Here is a 19,046-nt window from a genome sequence, read left to right as displayed (position 1 = left end):
TCCTACCCAACAGATTGGAAAAATTAATAATCATGGCCACACCCAGTGCTGAGAATATAAGGAAAAGAGCACCTTCATACATTGTTATTGAATATGTAAGTTGCCACAGCCTTTAGAAAAAAATCCAGCAATATTTATTGTTTTTATTTATTTATTTTTTCTGAGACAGAGTCTTGCTCTGTTGCCCAGGCTGGAGTGTAGTGGTGCAATCTCTGCTCACTGCAACCTCTGCCTCCTGGGTTCAAGTGATTCTCCTGCCTCAGCCTCCTGAGTAGCTGAGACTACAAGTGTGTGCCACCACACCCAGCTAATTTTTTATGTTTTTAGTAGAGATGAAGTTTCACCATGTTGGCCAGGCTGGTCTCAAACTCCTGACCTCAGGTGATCTGCCCACCTCGCCCTTCCAAAGGGCTGGGATTATAAGTGTGAGCCACCATGCCTGGCCCAAAATCTAGCAATATTTAAAATAAACCAGGCATGGTGTTTATGCGTGTAATCCCAGCACTTTGGAAGGCTGAGGTGAGAGGATCACTTGAGGCCAGATGTTCGAGACCAGCCTGGACAACATAACGAGACCCCTGTCTCTACAAAAAAAAAGAAAAATATTTGCTGGAGGTGGTGAAGTATACCTGTAGTCTCAGCTTTTGGGGAGGCTGGGAGGTCTCTTGAGCCAAGGATTTCGAGGCTGCAGTGAGCTATGATCGCACCACTGCATTCCAGCCTGGGCGACAGAGAAGTACGTTTTTAAAAGTATCCATGCCCTTTGACCCTGCATTGCTCCCTGTGGACATCTGCCCCATCGAGGTACCGGCGCCAGAAGGCAAGGAAAACGCATGCACCAGATCACTGACTACAAGACTTCAGTGAGAGGAAACAAAATTACCCGCATCACTAGGAGGAATGGTAATAAAGCGTGCTACCCCTCCGTTAGGAAATACTATGCAACCACGTCCAGCATTTGTCCTGAACTCCATCAGGCTCGCACTTCCTCTGCAGCACCCCTGGAGGAAGTCTCCAGCAGCTTCCTGGGCGGTGGCTGCACCTCCTTCCCGATCTCCCCACATCCACCCACGCCCAGGGTGTGTTCTCCGCATGGCAGCCAGAGGGAGCCTTTTCAAACCTGAATCTGGTCGCGTTCCCCTGCGTCAGGCCTTCCAGTGTCTTCGAAGATAAAGTTCATCCTCATTCACTAAGCTCCAGGGCATGGCTTTCTTCCTGCCCCTTCAACACTGAGCGCCCTTCCTCCAGCCTCAGGGCCTTGGCACCTGCCGTTTCCTTCGCTGGAAGCACTGTTTCTGCAGAGGCCTCCCCTGGCAGCTAATCTAAAGCAACCCCCACTCCTGCACCCCTGAGTTTCCATCTCATCGCTATTATTGTCTTCATAAAACGTATCGCTACTTGCTTATTGTTAAGTCTCCAGGACTAGACTATAAAGTCCAAAAAGGCTGAGAAAGCTTGCCTGGCCTGTCTTATCCAGGGATACCAGGGGACGTACACTTTACCTGGCACACAGTAGGTGCTCAGTGCATGCACGGAACCTGACATGAGGCCCTCAGGAGTTAATGAATGGTCAGTTGCAGAACCTTTCTAAGGAATCCATGTTTTTCTATCTGCTTGATGAAACAAATAACTGGGAGTATTCGTTTCAAGTGGCAGATTCCCGGCCCCGTCACTGACCTACTGAACGCGAATCTCCGGTGGAGGGGCCCAGGGCATTTGTGATTAGGGGCAGGGAAATGTGCTGGCGCAGCCCCTTCCAAGGGAGCTTTCTTCGCAGGCAGGTTGTTGAGGGTTGCCTGGGTCCTCTTCCAAGCTTTTGTAACCATGTGACTGTAATTTGCCCGAAAAAGGCGGAAAAGTCTGGAGATGCCGGGGATTGAACCCGGGGCCTCATACATGCAAAGCATGCGCTCTACCACTGAGCTACATCCCCTTACTCTTGCCTCGGTCTTTTCTGGGGATGGTGATACAGGAAGTGCCCTTCGCTCTGCTAGTTCAGGTGCCTTAGCTTCGGAACGTGCAGTGCCTCCAGCCACTCAAAGGGGCTTCTACCCGCCTTGGATAAGCCCAGCAGCCAGGGTGCCCGGCGCGGAGCCTGGATGGCCCGGAAAGGTTAGGAACGACAGCGAGAGAATGGTATGGACATAAGAAGGGAGCTGCAGGAAATCCCATAAGGCTCGTCCTCGTTAGTATAGTGGTGAGTATCCCCGCCTGTCACGCGGGAGACCGGGGTTCGATTCCCCGACGGGGAGGCCAAGTATCTTCATATTTTGAAATACAGAGGGGAGACTTTGTTGGCGATGCTTTTCAGTGTTCCAAAATATACAAAGTAGGTATACGAGGATGTGCACATCGCAGGTGTGCCTTCAACACTGACTTAGGGCCCTTACGAGGGTTCCTTCCCTCCAAGGAGAGTTCGAGGGAAGAAAAAACAGGGTGCTCGGCAGTGAGCATAATAGGTTCATTTTTATGTCAAAAAATTATAGATATGCACACAAATGTGTGAGTATATTAATGTTTCTGATTGGCATCACGGTAACAACAGCAGCAGGAGCAGCAGCCAACAATATACAGTTCTTAACATGTGCGGGGCGGTATTGGTAAGCGCTTTAGTGTTCACGCATTACATCCTCAAGGATCCTACCAACGAGCCGTTTTCTCCACATCAAACTGATGAAATACAGGCACAGACAGAGGCTCCGTGGCCCGCCCGCGGTCACATCAGTCACGATCAACTGTAGACATAGGGGGCCTTTGGGGAGAAGGACTCGGGTGGTGGGTGGGAGGAGTGACTTTTTGACTTTCGATTTCTGTACCTTTCTGGACTTTTGGAATTCTATTTTTTTTCTCCCTTCTTTTCTTTCCTCTCTTATTCGATTTTTATCAAAATGATACGTCTAATTTTTAAAAGTCAGATACAACTGAAGAATATTTATTCCTTATGCATGAGGTCCCTATTGCTGTGTTTTGACTTCATTGGCTGCAGCCAGACCTCACAATTTAAACTAAAACCCGATTAGCTAACAGTTCAAAAATTTTTTAAATAGGTAAAAGCAGTGAGGAACAGAGGAAAAAAGGATGTTCCTTACGAAAGGACTTAGAAAAGTAATAATATTCCTAAATAAGGAAGAGTGTAGGCTGCCAGCTGGGACATGCCTGGGCACGTCCAGCACGAATATTTTGACAAAGGTACAAGGACATAGAATGTACTACGTGCCTGTGAGCATGTTTAACACAGATACCGAAGTCAGAGTGTGCTTATTCTGTTACATTTGCTACCTAAGGCTTAACAGAGAGTTATTACTATAAAATAAGAAATTTGAAGAAAGTTAGTTCTGAGAAAAGATATCAATAACATTTATGATTTAAAGGGGAAGCTTTGAAGAGGAACTTTTGCTTTCTACATTTCCTTCCCTTTTAATTTTTATAATTTTTCCTTTTTAAACTGTTTTAGCATGTTTTGGCTTAATTATTCTACTTGAGCTTTTAAGAGGAGAAATCTCTTAGAATAAGGTGGAGGAGAGTTAAGATAGGTTTTAGTAGTTTTGGTAAGAACTGTCGTTATTAATTTTGTCATTAGCTTCCGGAGGCATGGTATAACATCCGAGAAGGAGAAGTGTACCTATTACGGTAGTAATAGAAGTGAGAATTGAGGTTATAGTTTCCTTCCGTTGACCAAACCATCGTCCTAGCCAATTTGAAATAGGGTTATTAATTCTAGAATTTCTAGTAAGCTCTTTAGATAAAGCAGTGAGACCTTGTAAGGTTCTGGTTATACTTCTGCTAGGAGTCGTGTTATTTGGGATGAAGGTTGTACACAACATTGGGTTTCAATTATAACACAAACACCACCTTTCTCGGCTAATACTACATTTAAAGCCATTTTATTTTCCTAAGCCATTTTAGTAGTGGATCCTAACTGTTCTGCTATTCCTTTAATAGCATCTTTAAGTATAGTTAATAAATTGTTGTTGATAGTAATAAATATAGTTTATCCAATTTACATTCTTATTAATTGTTATTTGTGGGAGAAGGGATTTGAACCTCACAGCCCTCTGATTTCTAGCTTTGAATTTATCTGATATACCTCGTGGAACGTCAGTTGTATCTAAATAAACAAGGGGGTCAAAGGACCTAAGAGAGGCTTCTCTTGTTTTACGATGTCATGTTTTTTTGTTTGTTTGTTTTTCTGGTTGATGAAATGCCAGGGTAAAAGGGATAGCTAACTGAACTAGAGCACAAGTACCGCTCCAATTATTTGGCAAAGTGTCCAGTAAAGGTTCTCCACAATACCACCATACAACCACTCGGGGATGAATAAGGGCTGACTGATGGGTCAGCTCTTGGAAGTGCCTGACCTCACTGCATTCTGTTAAGTTTCTTTCTTTTTTTTTCCTCTTTTTGAGAGGGAGTCTAGCACTGTCGCCCAGTCTGGAGTGCAGTGGCGCGATCTCAGCTCACTACAAGCTCCACCTCCCAGGTTCACGCCATTCTCCTGGCTCAGCCTCCCTAGTAGCTGGGACTACAGGCGCCCACCACCACGCCTGGCTAATTTTTTTGTATTTTTAGTAGAGCCGGGGTTTCACCGTGTTAGCCAGGATGGTCTCGATCTCGTGACCTCGTGATGCGCCTGCCTCGGCCTCCCAAAGTGCTGGGATTACAGGCGTGAGCCACCGCGCCCGGCCGTTTCCTTGACTTTTAAAAGAAAAATTAGGTTGGTGTCCTGGAACATGGACAATGGCTATTTCTTCCGATAATTGAAGATTATTAAGAACATGAACAACTAGTGTTTCATGAGCAAGTTCCTTACCTTTACTGTTAAATAGTTCTCGCTCAGCCTAAATTTTTCCAAATGTATGAGATACCCTGAAGGCATATTTAGAGTCAGTATAGATAGTTCCTACCTGGTTCTGTAAATATTTTAGGGCCTAAGTGCGAATAACTTGCAAGCGTGAGCAGACCAATTATTTGGTAATCTTCCTGATTTTACTTTTTTTAAGGTCTCTTTATCAATTACAGCATATCCATTATGTTGTGTCCTTTCAATCATTTAGGAGGAGCCAGGGCGGTCTCAAACTTCTGAGCTCAAGCAATCCCCCCGCCTTAGCCTCCCAAAGTGTTAGAATTCCAGGTGTGAGCCACCTCGCCCAGCCTAATATCTTTATTATAGAAATAATTTTTTAAATCCCTAAGAAAAATTCAAAAATATCAATAGATCACAATCAACAGGTAATGAATTTACAGAAGAGGAAAAATGATTCATTAATAAAACTTACAGAAAAGCTTGGCTCTTAGAAGTATTTAAATAAATGGAAGTAAAACACAAGTTACTACTTTCAACCCATGATGTTGTGAAAGTTGTCAGAATCAAAATGAAGTCATGGATGTTAAGTAAGTAAATAAATAAATAAATAAACCCTGACAAATAGAACCAGGGAAGGCCATGAAGAGAGAGTTCCCGTGCTTGCAGGCCTGATAAAAGACTCTAGAAAAACCACAACCTTGCACAAACGCCTTCGCGACCTTACACAAAAAAGACTACTGCAAGGACATCCGCCAAGCAGCTGCCTGTCCAGCCTCAGACTACGGTCACCTCTGTTATTGATCTTTGTAGCCAACCATAATTATGTCAGAACAATTATGTAATCCTCCTCCTTTTTTTCCTTTAAAAACATTTGTCTTCCTGCCGGGCGCGGTGGCTCACGCCTGTAATCCCAGCGCTATAGGAGGCCGAGGCGGGAGGATCACGAGGTCAGGAGTTCGAGACCAGCCTGGCCAACATGGTGAAGCCCCGTCTCAACTAAACATACAAACATTAGCTGGGCATGGTGGCGGGCGCCTGTAGTCCCAGCTCCTAGGGAGGCTGAGGCAGGAGAATTGCTTGAACCCAGGAGGCGGAGGTTACAGTGAGCCAAGATTGCACCACTGCACTACCAGCCTGGGTGACAGGGAGAGACTCCATCTCAAAACAAACAAACAAACACATGTTGTCTTCTTTCTGCCTCCGCTACCGCCATGGCGCCCATGAAAAAGCTTGTGGTAAAGGGGGGCCAAAAAAAGGAAGCAGGTTCCAAAGTTCACTCTTGATCGCACCCACCCCGTAGAAGATGGAATCATGGATGCTGCCAACTTTGAGCAGTTTTTCCAAGAAAGGATCAAAATTAACGGAAAAGCTGGGAACTTTGGTGGAGGGGTAGTGACCATCGAAGGGAGCAAGAGCAAGACCAGCGTGACATCCAAGCTGCCCTTTTCCAAAAGGTATTTGAAATATCTCACCAAAAAATATCTGAAGAAGAATAATCTACATGATTGGTTGCGCGTAGTTGCTAACAGCAAACAGAGTTACGAATTACGTTACTTCCAAATTAACCAGGACGAAGAGGAGGAAAACGAGGATTAAATTTCATTTATCGGCCGGGCGCGGTGGCTCACGCCTGTAATCCCAGCACTTTGGGAGGCCGAAGCAGGTGGATCACGAGGTCAGAAGTTCGAGATCAGTCTGGCCAACATGGTGAAAACCCTGTCTCTACTAAAGATACAAAAATTAGCCGGGTGTAGTGGCGTGCGCTTGTAATCCCAGCTACTCGGGAGGCTGAAGCAGGAGAATTGCTTGAACCTGGGAGGCGGATGTTCCACTGAGCCGAGATCACGCCATTGCACTCCAGCTTGGGTAACAAGTTGAGACTCCATCAAAAAAAAAAAAAGGAAAAAGAAAAGAAAGAAAATGTTTGGAATGAGATAGAGATGGGGGTTGCACAACAGTGCGAATGTACCAAATGCCACTGAATTGCTCACTGTAAAAGAGTTGGCTTTGGCCAGGGGCAGTGGCTCACACCTGTAATCCCAGCACTTTGGGAGGCCCAGGCGGGCGGATCACCTGAGGTCAGTAGCTCGAAACCAGCCTGACCAACATGGAGAAACCCCGTCTCTACTAAAAATAAAAATACAAAATTAGCCGGGCGTGGTTGCGCATCCCTGTAATCCCAGCTACTTGTGAGGCTGAGGCAGGAGAATCGCTTGAACCCGGAGACAGAGAGTGCTGTGAGCCGAGGTCGCGCCATTGCACTCCAGCCTGGACAACAAGAGCGAAACTCCGTCTCAAAAAAAAAAAAAACAAAAAAACAAAAAAAAAAAAACAAACAAACAAAAAAACAAAACAAAAAACAAAAAAAAACACACACAAAAATATATAAAAATAAAATAAAATGGTTGGTTTGGGCCGGGTGCAGTGGCTCACGCCTATAATTCCAGCACTTGGTAAGGCTGAAGCAGGCAGATCACTTGAGGTAAAGAGTTCGAGACCAGCCTGGCCTCTACTAAAAAGCTCGTCTGTACTAAAAATTAAAAAATTGGCCAGACATGGTGGCGTGTGCCTGTAATCTCAACTACTCGGAAGTCTGAGGCAGGAGAATCGCTTGAACCTGGGAGGCCGAGGCTGCAGTGAGCTGAGACTATGCCACTGCACTCCAGTCTAGGCGACAGAGAGACTCCATCTCAAAAAAAGAAAATAAATAAAATAATTGGTTTTGGCCAGGCGCATTGATTCATGCCTGTAATTGCCGCACTTTGGGAAGCCAAGGCGAGGGGATTGCTTGAGGCCAGGAGTTTGAGATATAGTGAGAACCCGATCTCTAAGGCTAGTTTTATGTTATGTGAGTTTCACCTCAATACAAAACAAACAAACAAAAACATTTACTTTTAAAAATGACCGGCCGGGCGTAGTGGCTCACGCCCGTAATCCCAGCACTTTGGGAGGCGGAGGCAATCAGATCACCTGAGGTCAGGAGTTTGAGACCATCCTGGCCAACATGAAACCCTGTCTCTACTAAAAATACAAATAAAACAATTAGCTAGGTGGAAATTAGCTGGGTGGCCTGCAGTCCCAGCTACTTAGGAGGCTGAGGCAGGAGAATCTCTTGAACCTGGGAGGCAGAGGTTGCAGTGAGCCGAGATCACGCCACTGCACTCCAGCCTGGTGACAGAGCGAGACTCCGTCTCAAAAAAAAAAAAAGACTAAGCCTAAGCCATGTTTGGAGAAGACAAGAATGGAATGGGAAGGATGGAGCTATAAATGGCTTCAGCCTTTTCAGAAACTGCTTCCAGATCCCACACTCGGACTTCATAATCTATATATGGAATTTTGCCTTTAGTGAACAAATCTTAAATACAAAAGGAAAAACCTATGCAGAAACAACCTAAATAGCCACAGATCAGAATATAGTTAAATGAATTGCTCTATATCAGGTGATGAATAGCACGTGCCAATTTAAACTGATGTGAATTTTTTTTGTTTTGTTTTTTTGAGACAGAGTCTCGCTCTGTCGCCCAGGCTGGAGTGCAGTGGCATGATCTTGGCTCACTGCAAGCTCCGCCTCCCAGGTTCACGCCATTCTCCTGCCTCAGCCTCCCGAGTAGCTGGGACTACAGGCACCCGCCGCCACGTCCAGCTAATTTTTTTGTGTTTTTTAGTAGAGACGGGTTTCACCGTGTTAGCCAGGATGGTCTCGATCTCCTGACCTCGTGATCTGCCCGCCTCGGCCTCCCAAAGTGCTGGGATTACAGGCCTGAGCTGCCGCACCGGGCCAAACTAATGTGACTTCTTTTAAAATGCCTCTAAATGGTGTCGGGCATGGTGGCTCAAGCCTGTAATCCCAGCACCTTGGGAGCCGTAGGCAGCGGGCGGGCGGGAATCACCTGAGGTCAGGTGTTCAAGACCAGCCTGGTCAACGTGATGAAACCCCGTCTCTACTAAAAATACAAAAATTAGCCTGGCGTGCTGACGGGCACCTGTAATCCCAGCTACTCGGGTGGCTGAGGCAGGAGAATTGCTTGAAACCGGAAGGCGGAGGTTGCAGTGAGCGGAGATCGTGCCACTGCACTCTAGCCTGGGCGTCAAGAGGGAAACTCCATCTCAAAAATAAAAATAAAGCCTCTAAATGTTTATTTTTTTCTTAACACATGGAATTGATTACAAACTAATTTGTCTCATGGGGGTGAAAAAACATTTATCTTTTTTTTTTTTTTTTGAGATGGAGTTTCACTCTTGTCGCCCAGCCTGGAGTGCAATGGCATGATCTCCTGCCTCAGCCTCCCGATAGCTGGGATTACAGGCATGCGCCACCACGCCTGGCTAATTTTGTATTTTTAGTAGAGACGGGGTTTCTCCATATTGGTCAGGCTGATCTCGAACTCTGGACCTCAGTTAATCCACCCCGTCTCAGCCTCCCAAAGTGCTGGGATTACAGGCGTGAGCCACCGCGCCCAGCCCCAAAACAGTTATCTTAAGTTCAGTAATTCCTTCCATTTCATTTCTGATTTCTTATTCTCTTGTGAAACTAAAATTGATGTTGCTGCCTTTTGTTAAAAATAAAGCTGGGTGCGGTGGCTCATGCCTATAATCCCAGCACTTTGGGAGGCTGAGGTGGGCAGATCATGAGGCCAGGAGTTCGAGACCAGCCTGGCCAACATAGTGAAACCCCGTCTGTACTAAAAATACAAAAAATTAGCCGGGCACAATGGTGAGCACCTGTAATCCCAGCTACTCAGGAGGCTGAGGCAAGAGAATCACTTGAACCCAGGAAGTGGAGGTTGCAGTGAGTCAAGATCACGCCATTGCACTCCAGCCCAGCCGATAGTGTGAGACTCTGTCCCAAAAAAAGATTAAAAATAAAATATATAATCTGATTCCATTTTAATACAATCAATCTGCCAATCTCTCATGCTCTCTGTATATATCCACTGCAGAGAGGCTTAGAATGGTGTTCAATTACTATCCATGAGGGATATTTCTAAGAAGAAGGATATGGATGCTTATTAGTTCACATCTTCATACTTTTCTATGATTCTTGATACTGAGCTTTTTTTTTTTTTTAAATGGAGTCTTGCTCTGTCACCAGGCTGGAGCGCAGTGGTGTGATCTCGGCTCACTGCAACCTCCACCTCCCGGGTTCAAGTGATTCTCCTGCCTCAGCCTCCCGAGTAGCTGGGACTACAGGCGCGGCCACCACGCCCAGCTAATTTTTTTGTATTTTTATTAGAGACAGGGTTTCACCATGTTGGCCACGATGGTATCGATCTCCTGACCTCGTGATCCACCCACCTCAGCCTCCCAAAGTGCTAGGACTACCGGCATGTGCCACCACACCTGGCTAATTTTTGTATTAGAGACGGGGTCTCACTATGTTGCCCAGGCTGGTCTTGAACTCCTGGGCTCAAGTGATCCACCCACCTTGGTCTCTCAAAGTGCTGGGATTACAGGTGTGAGCCACCACACCCAGCCTCATATTTTGCTTAAAAAAAAAATCAACTCATGAAAATGAAATATGTGTGCTGGGCATGGTGGCTCACACCTGTAATCCCAGCACTTTGGGAGGCTGAGGCAGGTCGGTCACCTGAGGTCAGGAGTTTGAGACCAGCCTGGCCAACATAGTGAAACCCCGTCTCTACTAAAAATACAAAAATTAGCCAGATGTGGTGATGTGCGCCTGTAGTCCCAGCTACTTGGGAGGATGAGGCAGGAGAACCACTTGAATTCCAGAAGGCAGAGGTTTCAGTGAGCCAAGATCCTGCTACTGCACTCCAGCCCAGAAGACAGAGCGAGACTCCATCTCAAAAAAAATAAAATAAAATAAAATAAAAAAATATGTGATTGGTAATTGTAGTGGGATGAATAGTGACCTCTTACAAGATATATCTGCCCAGAACCTCAAAAGGTGACCTTACTTGGAATCCAAGTGTCTTTAAAGAGATAATTAAGGGAGAGAGCTCAAATGAGTTGATCCTGGATTAGGGTGGATCCTAAATCCCATGACATGTGTCCTTATAGGAGACAGCAAAGGAAAAAGCAGGCCGTTTGTGGTAGCTGACACCTGTAATCCCAGAACTTTTGGAGGCTGAGGTGGGAGGATGGCTTGAGCCTGGGAGTTGGAGACCAGCCTGGGCAGCATATTGAGACCCCCATTTCTACAAAAAATGTAACAACAACAACAACAACAAACATAAAGAAAGAAAAGGGGAAAGTACACAGAGGCATGGAGAGGAAGGCTATGTGAAAAAGTGGGCAGAGAGTGCAATGATGAAACTACATGACAAAGGACACCAAGGCCACCACTAGAAGCTGGGGGTGGGAGGTGGCATGGGACAGTTTCTTCCCCAGAGCCTCCAGAAGGAACAAGCACTGCTGACCCCTTGATTTTGGACTCTGGTCTTCAGAACTGTGAGAGAATAAATTTCTGTTGTTTTAAGCCACTCAGTTTGTGGTGATCTGTTACTGCAGCATTAGAAGCCATTAAGTGATTAAGTGATTAAGACCTGGCAACTTGTTTATCCAACAAATATTCATTGACAGCCTCCTATATGCAAAGCACTGAGCTGATACATTATCAAGTGAGAAAAATAGGGCATTGGTTGTATGAACTGAATCATTTGAGAACAAACTATGGGGAACAAAACAAAATGAGTAAGTCATTTTTAAAAATATTAGAAATTGCCAGGAGACTCCAGTTTTCCCTTCTCAATTTCTTTAGCAACACACATTTTCAGAACACACACCTTGGTTTGGGATTGCTGCAGACTGAAGAGCCGGATGGACACCAAAGCCCACTCCTTCTCTCACAGGCTCAGAGCTGGATGTGCTGCATTGCTGGCCTAGCTGTCTGGAGCTGGATCTAGCCAGACCTGATACCCATATCAGAAATGAATACACAATGCTGGGCCCCCCCAAAGGCCATTTGCCATGCTCTTGTGGGAGGATCTTTAGAAGGGGCTCTATTCTTGACAGGAAGGGAGTGAAGAATTTCAGAAGAGAGACAATGTGAAATCTTTCCACTCTTTTGGAAAATCCAGCCACAGTGAGTAGGGTGGAAGGTGTATTAGTCTCCTCAGGCTGCCATAACAAAATACCACAGGCTGGCGGGGCTTGAGATACAGAAACGTATTTTCTCACTTTTCTGGAGGCTGGAAGTCTAAGATCTAGGTGCTGGCAGGCTTGGTTTCTTCTGAAGCCTCTCTTCTGGGCTTGCGAATGGCTGCCTCCCTGCCGGGTCCTCACATGGTCGTCCCCCTGCATGTGTGTCTGTGTCCTAATCCTAATCTCCTCCTCTTTCGAGGACAACAGTCACATTGGATTAGGGCTTCCCCTAATGACCTAATTTTAACTTAATCACATCTTTAAAGGCCCTATCTCCAAATACGGTGACATTCTGAGGAACTGGGTGTTAGGGCTTCAACATACAGACTTTGGAGGGATAGAATTCAGCCCATGACACCAGGTTTGAGGACTCTTAAGGGGACTCCGGTTTGCTCCAGGAAGTTCAGGAAATTGGCTGACCCAGTGCATCCATTTGGAAGTGTAGTGGGCATCTCAAAACGTAACATGCCTGTGACTGAAGTCTTGATTTCCTTACTCACTCTGAGGCACCTGCCCTCGGGCAAGAGCATCACCATCCGTCCAGTAGCCCAGACAGCCGCTGGGTGTCATCCTTCACCCCCCTTTCTTTCCCCTTTCCCTATATGAAATCCATCAACAAGTCCTCCCACCCTCCTTCTGAAGCCAGTCTCAAATTCGTCCCTTCATCAACACCTCCAACTGCCTCCTCGCTGGACTTCCTGCTGCCACTCTGGCTGGCCAGTCCATTCTCCACCCAGCAGCCGGGGTGACTTTGCAGATGGAAATCATCTCGCTCCCCCATGGCTTTCCAAGATCCAGGGCACCCAGGCTCATCTCCTAGGCCTCCAAAGATGGCGAGATCTGGTCTCCGCCCCACATTCAGACCTTGCCCCCTCCCCTCACTCCTCTTCCCCTCCACCTCTTCCATCATGACTTCTTTCTGTCCCTCTGACAAGCCAACCTGGTTTCAACCTCAGGACCTTTGTACTAGCTGTTCCCTCCGTCTGTGATGCTCTTCCTCCAGGTCTTCCCGTGGCTCTTCAGTCTTCTGGTCTTCTCAGATCTTCCCTTCTCTTGCTGCCCCCACAGTGCAGGTATTTTATTTTTCTTAGCATTTACTATTATGTGGACTTATTTTGTTATTGTATTTGGCTTTTTTTTTTTTTTTTTAATAAGATAGGGAGCTCACTATTTTGCCCAGACTGGTCTCGAACTCCTACCCACAAGCGAGTCTGCTTTCACCTGGGCCTCCCAAAGCTCTGGGATTACTAGCTTGAGCCCCCGCACCTGGCCTGTTAATTGTATTTGTTGATGGGTCAGACGATTATTAGGTGCTCGGCGAATGCTTATTGAATGACTTCAGGTCATGAGGGACTTCCTGATTCTGTCCCGGACAACACCCGCACCGTCCAACCACCCACTTCCCAAAGCGAAGAGCCCAGTCTGGATGCCAACCTGTTGACGTCTTCCCGCTTGGAAGCTGAGCAGGTGCTCACAAGCATGGAGGCCACACTCGGAGGCCGGATCTGAGTCACTCCCTGCCCGAGGAACGCTGCGTTCCGGCCGACGCGTCCTCCCGTAGGCCCTGGCGAGGTCAACATCCCTGCCACGCCTCGCGCTGCTTGCGGAGCTGCGCCCGGGGGATGACCTTTTTCCTTTGCGCGGAGAAGTGGGCTTGAGAAACCCGAGCTCTGAACCAGGTGGGATTCATTCATTCACGCATGCATTCATTCATGTAGTCAGTCAGTCAATCAGTCAACAAATATTTGTCAAGCCCCCACGATGTGCTAGGCACTGTTCTAGGTACTGAGGGACACAGCGGTGCCCGAGGTAGACAAGGTTCCTGCTCCTCTTGTGTTTGTCATGCTTGCTGGGGAGACGGACAAGGAAAATGATAAAGTTAACAATAAATAGTAAAGGCTGGGCCATGGCGGGAGATGTGATCAGAGAAGGCTTCTCAGAGGTCGTGGCCTTGACAGACGAACAGGCCACCGCACGCAGTCCCTGCTGAACCTGCATTCCCAGCGTCTGTGTCAAAGACCCGGGTCGGCAAAACGACCAGGAGGATAAAGGAGCATGGTAGTCACAACGGCTGCCGAAATAGCTCAGTTGGGAGAGCGTTAGACTGAAGATCTAAAGGTCCCTGGTTCGATCCCGGGTTTCGGCAGTTCCTCTTTTTCCTTCCCCCTGGGGGAAAAAGGAGGTGCATAGACGAAGCCGATTCCTTCCAATTGATCAAAGGCTTTTACTTTCTATATTTAACAAAGCCCCGAGCAGTGTCCGCGAGGAGCCAGAGGGAAAGGAAACTCCCCCTCCACTCCCCGTTTGGGTAAATCAAATAAGGTCAAGTTTTTCCCGTCTCCACCTCCTTCATGTCTCAAATGCACATTTGTTGATGCCTGTTTGTTCATTTTTGCTTTCTGTTTTTTAACGTCTGCTTTCTGAACTGGAAACGATCGCCTTAAAATGGCATGAAGTCAAGTCGGACCTGTTGTTTTGTGGGAAATACAAGATACTTAATTCTTTGGAAAGTGTTTAGGGAAAGCTAGATTTACCTTAAAAGAGTCCCTTGAAGAACCCGTTTTACGGGCGGTCCTCGTTAGTATAGTGGTGAGTATCCCCGCCTGTCACGCGGGAGACCGGGGTTCGATTCCCCGACGGGGAGACCACGTGTGTTTTTACCATTCTTCCGTATTTTTCCTTACTCTTCCTATGAAGAATAAACCCGGCAGGTAAACGGGACTCTGGTTCTGTGGTTGTCTCTGGCCTCCTTGGGTGTCACACTGTTACAGGAAAGCAAGAAAAAGGCAGTGCTCGCATGTGGAAGTGTTCATCCATTTCCTTCTTTTTTTTTTTTGAGACGATTTCTTTTTTTTTTCTTTTTTTTTTTTCTGAGACAGAGTCTCGCTCTGTCTCCCAGGCTGGAGTGCAGTGGCCCGATCTCAGCTCACTGTAACCTCCGCCTTCCGGGTTCAAGCGATTCTCCCGCCTCAGCCTCCCAAGCAGCTGGGACTACAGGCGTCCGCCACCACGCCCGAGTAATTTTTATATTTTTAGTAGAGACGGGGTTTCACCATGTTGCCAGGCTGGTCTCGAACTCCTGACCTTGTGATCTGCCCGCCTCGGCCTCCCAAAGTGCTGGGATTACAGGCGTGAGCCATTGCACCCGGCCTAGAAACCATTTCTTTCTTTCTTTTTTTAAGTCGGAGTTTTGCTCTGTCACCAGGCTAGAGTGCAGTTGTGTGATCTCAGCTCACTGCAACCTCCACCTCCTGGGTTCAAGCGATTCTCCTTCCTCAGCCTCCCGAGTAGCTGGGATTACAGGCATGCGCCACCAGGCCCAGCTAATTTTTGTATATTTGGTAGAGATGGGGTTTCACCGTTTTGGCCAGTCTGGTCTCGAACTCCTGACCTCGGGTGATCCTCCTGCCTCGGCCTCCCAAAGTGCTGGGATTACAGGCCTGAGCCACCGTGTCTGGCCGTGTTCATCCATTTCTTGCACCCCTCCTGCAAACTGTTTGGTTTATGTAATGGTTTCTCAGAATAAGATTATCAGCTTCCGAGGCCAGGAACTGCTCCTTCTGCTTCCGTCTTAGGATTTGCTCCAGCCCCGAGGGAGGGCCCTTGGAAAATGTTGATAGATTTGAGACGTTTTCTTGTCTTTAGGCAGTTGCAGACTCAGCTTCCTGAATACAGCTATCACCTTTCCCGGGCGCTTATCTTTTGTTAACTTTCCATATTCATTTTACAGATATTTACTGAGTACCTATTATGTGCCAGGCACGGCTCTAGGCAGCAAGACAGAGAAGGTGCTGCCCTGTTGAGATTACCACCTAGTGAAGGACCTGGCATTGAACAAATAGGATAAAATGGGTAAATGCCATGAAGAAAAACCAGGCAAACCAGAGGCATGGGATAGGGAGTGAGTGGGATTCATAGGCCCCTTTAGAGAGGTGGTCAGGGAGGCCTTTCTGCGGTGGTGGCATTTGAACCAGGACCAGGAAAATGAGAAAGAGCCAACCATAAGAAGAGCCGGAGGCCGGGCACGGTGGCCCACGCCTGCAATCCCAGCACTTTGAGAGGCAGAGGCGGGTGGATCACCTGAGGTCAGAAGTTTGAGACCAGCCTGACCAACATGGAGAAACCCCGTCTCTACTAAAAAATACAAAATTAGCTGGATGTGATGGCACATGCCTGTAATCCCAGCTACTTAGGAGGCTGAGGCAGGAGAATCGCTTGAACCCAGGAGGCAGAGGTTGCAGTGAGCCGAGATCGCGCCATTGCACTCCAGCCTGGGCAACAAGAGCAAAACTCCGTCTCAAAAAAAAAAAAAAAAAAAAGAACTGGGAACAGCATTCTAGGCAGAGGGAACAGCAAGTGCAAAGGCCCTGAAGTGGGAAGAAACAGTGAGGAAGCTGGTGTGGCAGAAGCACCCATGGAAGAGGAGAGGGAGGACGGAGGAGTGGGGCAGAAGGAGGTGAAGTCAGAGCGGCCCTCAGAGGCCGGATTACATCGTACCTTGAAGGGATACAGAGGGCAGGAGGTATGGGTTTGATTCTGAGAGTTTCATGCAGAGAGAAACATTCAGGTTTGTTTGAGCAGTGCCCTCTGGCAGCCAGGTGGGTGGGCACAAGAGGAAGCAGGGGCACTTGCGGACTGAGAACAACCCGTGGGCTTGCTCCTTAACCACATCCAAAATGATGCCACCTATGGCGCCATCCTGCTCTTCTGCTGCCAGGGTCTCTCTCCCGTGGCTCCCACTTAGGCTGGGGAAATGAGGTCAGAGGATGGTTTACACGGTGGTCCCTATTCCTCACCTCCCCACTGCCCTCCTGCTCTCCCCCATCTCTCCAAAACGGGTCAGCAAAGCATCACGCCGGGCTGAATAGAAGAGGCAACTGCCCTCCAGCAGAGTCCTATGATAAGAACACATTTATAAAAGCCAGACCCACATTTCACAGTTCCTGCCTTCTATTTATTTATTTATTTATTTGAGACGGAGTTTTGCTCTTGTTGCCTAGGCTGGAGTGCAGTGGTGCAATCTCGGCTAACTGCAACCTCCGCCTCCTGGGTTCAAGCGATTCTCCTGCCTCAGTCTCCTGAGTAGCTGGGATTACAGACCCGTGCCACCATGACCAGCTAATTTTTTGTATTTTTAATAGAGACGGGGTTTCCTCATGTTGGCCAGGCCGGTCTCGAACCCCTGACTTCAGGTGATCCACCCATCTCGGCCTTCCAAAGTGCAGGGATTACAGTTGCGAGCCAGTGCACCTGGCCTTATTTATTTATTTATTTAATTTTGAGAGAGGGTCTTGCTCTTTCGCCCAGGCTGGAGTGCAGTGGTACAATCTCAGCTCACTGCAGTCTTGACCTCCCAGACTCAAGAGATCCTCCTGCCTCAGCCTCCTGAGTGGGGGTGGGGTGGGGTGTCTCACTGTGTTTCCCAGGCAGGTCTTGAACGCCTGGGCTCAAGCAATCCTCCCACCTCGGCCTCCTAAAGCACTGGGATTATGGACCAGAGCCACTGCACCCAGCCCAGAGCCTGTGCTTTCTACCAGACACTATTATACATATTTTATGTGTAACTCATTAAATTGTCACAATAACCAGATGAGGTAGGTACATTGAAATCTCTTTCACAGATGAGGCCCAGAGGTTAGGTGATGCAATCACAGCTGCTGTGTCCAGCACTTCTTGCCCCCAGGCTACTAACTTTTCTGACAATTTTGCATGGTCTTTGGCTAGGAAGAGTTTCAAGTGCCAGCAGCTGTCACGGAACTATGGAGAACGAGGCGGCAGGACATTTTTGATGCAAGCTTTCCTTATCACAATAAGTGTCTATTTCCAGCCAAGAAATCTCAAGGCTGATGGAAAGAGGTATAGCCTTCAGTTTTCCGCCCTCTCCTAGCTTCTCACCCATTCTTTCCCCAAGGAACAGCTTTTTGATGACCTGAAGGACACCAGACATTGTGACTTCTCTCCCCTGGTGTGCTTAAGAAACCCTCTGGAAGAGAGATGCAAATTCACAGTTAAAGAATGGCTCTTAGGGCCGGGCACGGTGACTCACGCCTGTAATCCCAGCACTTTGGGAGGCTGGGGCGGGCGGGAGGGGGGCAGGGGGCGGATAACGAGGTCAGGAGTTTGAGACTAGCTTGACCAACATGGTGAAACCCCGTCTCTACTAAAAATACAAAAATTAGCTGGGCGTAGTGGTGCACGCCTGTAATCCCAGCTACTCAGGAGCCTGAGGCAGGAGAATCGTTTGAACCCGGGACGCGGTGGCTGCAGTGAGCCAAGATCCTGCCACTGCACTCTAGCCTGGGCGACAAAGCGAGACTCGGTCTCAAAAAAACAAACAAACAAACAAAAAGAATGGCTCTTTTCGGTGGGCAATTGTAAAGAGACTCCTTCCTCCAAGCCGAAGCCCTCATTCTGGGAAGTGGGTATGTTTCTTTTCAGTTTGCTGATATTTATATTCAGACGGAATTTTTTTTTTTTTTTTAGATGTGGTCTCCCTCTGTCTCCCAGGCTGGAGTGCTGTGGGGTGATCTTGGCTTACTGCAACCACTGCCTCCTGGGCTCCAAAAATCCTCTCGCCTTAGCCTCCCGAGTAGCTGGGACTACAAGCGCTCGCCACCACATCTGGCTAATTTTTTGTATTTTTGGTAGAGACGGCGTTCACGCCATGTTGGCCAGGCTGGTCTCAAACTCTTGGCCTCAAGTGATCCGCCGACCTCTACCTCTCAAAGTGCTGGGATTACAGGCATGAGCCATGGCGCACGGCCATAATAGTTCTTTTGGGAGGAAAAAATGTCTTCCAGCTGATATGCAAACCTCAAAGTCACTGAAGGTTGGTATGGTTTTAAAGGATGAGAAATCAGAGGTTTCTAGGTGAAGGTACAATCAAGCCAATGCCCTTATTTGTTGGAAAGAAACTCGATTTTCCTTCTCTTCTCTTCTGTCTGTGAAGAGAAACATTTAAGAATGGATCAGTTTACATTTGTTCCTTGGTTCTGGTATCCGCTAGAATTTTAGTTGCAAGGTTATGAAGAGCTAACCTACTTGGGAAACATAAAACAATTTTTTGTTGTTGTGGTGGTTTTGCTAAACTCTTAACACTCACTTAAACACACAAAATTTAATTTAGAAAATATCCTTG

General features: G+C 47.4%; 4 non-coding genes and 1 pseudogene across 4 annotated transcripts; 4 read left to right on the top strand and 1 right to left on the bottom strand.

The window, feature by feature from the left end:
* Positions 1-1,861: 1,861 nt before the first annotated feature.
* Positions 1,862-1,933, bottom strand: TRNAA-UGC (transfer RNA alanine (anticodon UGC)). Its single transcript has one exon. It is a non-coding gene; the product is annotated as a tRNA-Ala (tRNA).
* A 247-nt stretch (positions 1,934-2,180) lies between these two features.
* TRNAD-GUC (transfer RNA aspartic acid (anticodon GUC)) lies at positions 2,181-2,252 on the top strand. The gene has a single exon. It is a non-coding gene; the product is annotated as a tRNA-Asp (tRNA).
* LOC134728505 (large ribosomal subunit protein eL22-like) overlaps positions 2,192-19,046 on the top strand; it is a 25,091-nt pseudogene continuing 8,236 nt past the window's right edge.
* TRNAF-GAA (transfer RNA phenylalanine (anticodon GAA)) lies at positions 13,982-14,054 on the top strand. Its single transcript has one exon. It is a non-coding gene; the product is annotated as a tRNA-Phe (tRNA).
* TRNAD-GUC (transfer RNA aspartic acid (anticodon GUC)) lies at positions 14,481-14,552 on the top strand. The gene has a single exon. It is a non-coding gene; the product is annotated as a tRNA-Asp (tRNA).

Source organism: Pan paniscus, chromosome 10, assembly GCF_029289425.2.
Source record: "Pan paniscus chromosome 10, NHGRI_mPanPan1-v2.0_pri, whole genome shotgun sequence".
Taxonomy (NCBI): domain Eukaryota; kingdom Metazoa; phylum Chordata; class Mammalia; order Primates; family Hominidae; genus Pan; species Pan paniscus.
Note: the sequence above shows the minus strand (reverse complement) of the source record. Positions and strands in the feature narration are given on the sequence as shown.